Source organism: Amblyomma americanum, chromosome 1 (genome assembly GCF_052857255.1).
Source record: "Amblyomma americanum isolate KBUSLIRL-KWMA chromosome 1, ASM5285725v1, whole genome shotgun sequence".
Classification (NCBI taxonomy): Eukaryota; Metazoa; Arthropoda; class Arachnida; order Ixodida; family Ixodidae; genus Amblyomma; species Amblyomma americanum.
Genome location: NC_135497.1, coordinates 308,456,074 through 308,459,674, shown reverse-complemented (window position 1 = coordinate 308,459,674; position 3,601 = coordinate 308,456,074).

Sequence of the window (3,601 nt, the reverse complement as noted above, 5' to 3'; positions counted from 1 at the left end):
CAAGGGACAAGGCACAAGGAAAGAAACATTGAAAGGCACGCGGGTGCTGAGTATTTGGATATTTATTTCGAAGTACAGTGAAGATGTAGCCAAGAGAAAATGTGGTATGTCGATAATAGGGTTGCTCGGTCACCGGAATTGGAGAATAGTCACGCCTTGAGTAAAACATGTATTTGTGAAAGAATTGGAGCTGAAAGGCAATGAAGAGGGGGGTAGTGTCCTGCCGTGCAAATAAGAGATAAACACTAAAAGAAAGTGAAGTGACGGGTGTTAAATAGAGGCTAAAACCTAAAAAAGCTACGAGGTGTAGAGGGCCTTGCAGGTTTGCACTTTTATAGACTTTAGCCGCTTTTCAAATCTTCTTACTTCACCTTCTATTAGTGTTTAACCGTTGTTCGCGCGAGGGCCCTCTGCTCTACTCTCCCTTCCCCATTTATCACCTTTCACCACCACGTCTTTCACAAATACAAGTTTTACTCAGATGTGACTGTTCTCTGAATTCCGGTGACTTATCAACACTCTTATCTACATACCGCTCCCTTTTTCCTACGCTATATATTATCTGTACTTCGGAATAAGAATTTGGTTGATAGTGAGCGCCCGTGTGTCTCTTTCAATGTTTCATTCTTTGTCTCTAATCAACTAGCCTGCCAATCTTCTCTTACTAAAATCTTTACATTTTTTTAACAGAATAGGTGCAATTTGTTTTTATACTGATTTTAATTTGCGAAAACAAAAACATTTCAACTGCTTTTGCGTTGTGAATAGCAATTTTATTGCAGGGTTTGCAAAACGGGAGCAGCGTGACAATGGCTGTCGGGGGAGGGTCATTTGCTCCTGAGATCTTTCATGAACTGAATGTACAGGTGAACGTTAAGCTCAGAAAATGTTTGTTGTACTAAATAGTAAAACCTCGTTGATGCGTTTTTTTACAAAATTGCAGAAAATGTATTATTCATGGAAACGTGTGATCCAAACCGCCTATTATTGAGAAAAGTAGCTGTTTGAGAGCTACAAAGACATCGACAAGTTTGCTTCATAAAAATGATTAGCATTCCTTGGCACAAGATCTAAACAGCTCCTTTTCTAGTGCTGGCAGAATTCAATCCGTGTCTGCACATTCTTAAGCGCGTGAAGTAATTTCATAACTCATCCAGTCTATCGATGACATTGACAAAAGTGACCAAAATCGCTGCCTCGTGGTTTTAAAGGGCTTCGGCCATCGGCAGTTAAGTACTGAAGAGAAGCCACCACGGCGTCTGATGCAGCGTTTCTGCACTAGGCCCGTTCGTAAGCATGTTGCAGTTCATGAATTCTTTACCCACTTGCCGTTATGCACCATGAAGAAACCTCTGAATTTTTCCTGTTCATATCGTGTCCCCGCAAAAACGGCTCTCTTGAATGCTAGCTTGCAGTTTTTGTTGTTGTGGATGGCGGCGGTGGTGGTGGTAGAATCACTTGATAATTTACATTATCCAGTGACCCTCGGTGGTAGGGGAATGCATCGCATCCTTGCATCTAACCACTACAGAGAAGCCATCACGGCGGGTCACCGCTGCCACTTTCCAGCTTTTCATGTTGCGTGCTTTCAAGTTCAGCCCACTTGTATGGTTGCACATGAGTGGTTGGTCAATAAATGTGTTATATGACCACAATTTGTTCAAATTTTAAAGGTAGTATCCGGGAAATCATGTTATCCGGAAACTTATAAACCGGGAAATATAGAGCGTAACTCGAGGACATTTCAATGTCCGCGATTTTCCGACGAACCGGAAAATCTTATCAACCGAGAACGTATCAACGGGACTTTGCTGTATACTTCAAACTTCATTTCTGCACAATATTGTTACATGACGGCAAGCTGATGAAGACGGGAGGACGGCGGATGGTGAATGCATGGTTTAAAGGTAGACGGCCTGGCACAAGCACACTCGCCCGCGCAACTGCCCACTCTGTAGCCTTATATTCAGAGTCACAACCTGCATGCCTGCCAACTCTTCCCAATTTTCCGTAAAATGTACGAATTTTGACCAGTCTTATGATTTTAAAAATCTTGCATGAAATTTTATGGAAAATATTATTTAAAAAAGGTGCGTACAGCTATTAACACTATTATGGCACCCTTCGCCGCCACGAGAGGGCGATTTATATTCGTGATAACATCATCAGCAGCTGCAAACGTAACTTCTTTCGTGTTCACATGTTTGGACGACTTGGGTGTTGGCCGCTGTTTTTGTGTGACCTGCGGCCGAATCCGACGCAGTGCGACTCTGGTGCTTTAGCATTAGTGGTTAGCGGTGCAATGACGGGCTCAAAGCCGCGGCAGTACTTCCAAGTATTTTTGAACTCGTGCACTTCAGAATTTCCAAGCTTTGTGCCGTCTAATAAAGGAGAGAAGTTCGGGTTTATCGCCATGTGTGCCTGTGATCTTAGCATTTCACATGGTGGCAAGTTTGACATCAAGGTCCTCATAGCTTCGAAAATGCACCAAGGATACGTGTGAGCCGCGGACAGTCAGCCAAGCCTGACAAGTTTTGTACTCAGTGACAGCGACCTCGGCATGATTCGTGCAGAATGCCATTTTACGGCGTTTTTAGTTGAACTCAACATGCCGCTAAGTGTCAGTGATCACGATGGACAACGTTTCCGGAAAATGTTCCCCTGTGGCGAAGAAGCCAAACGCTATGCCTGTGGTCGAACGAAGACGACTGCTATTCTTCGTGAAATGGCCTCGAACGCAGAGACTCCTTTGCTGGATGCCCTAAAAAAGCAGGTATTTTTGATTGCTGTGGACGCAAGTAACAATAGGGATACGCAGCTTTGCCCTATTTTTGTGACATACTTCTCTAAAGAGACCAGTAGAGTTCTAAGGTGCCTTCTTGAAAATCTGTTGACATTGTCTTTGGCACTCCGCCGATGGCAGCGAGGCAAGCCGCCGCGGGACTCGCTGACGCGTTGGTTGACCCCTCCTCCCTACCGCGTTGAGTTAAAAAAAGGCGGGAGCTGGTACGTTTAATCTGATTTAATTAGAGTAATGGCCAGCACAGGACAACAAATCGAAGTTTCTAGGAATGCCCGGAACGTGTAGATAGTTACCGTGGTAAAAATGAGTTCAGATTCCTCTTCAGTGCAACTTTAAGTCGTTTTACAACATAACAGAGGCGAATGTGGCAGCTTGTCCCTAAAGGTGCTAAATTACCTCTGCTCCTTATGATTATACTCATTGATAAAGCTTAAGTGTGCCCATCCACTTACTCAGCACAGACAAGAGCTAGAACTTTTGCAAAATATTTTATTCCCAAAGCAGGGCGAATGGCTGAACAGGCTTAAGCAATGACAGACTGTGGGAAATTCCCACGTGGGACAAACCATCCTCCACACCGCCGTTATCCTTGTTCAGCGCAGATTCATAACGCTCTCTTCAGGGAACAGCCAGACTCTTAACTGAACAAACCATCAACACCACTATATGAAATAAGGTGCAAATATTTTACATAACGAACGTATGCAGAAGACTGATTTTTGAGTGACAAAAACATCGGTGTGCTCATAAAGTGCATAAAATATCACAAAAACAACAGAAAATGTTTGTTTGGAGCCC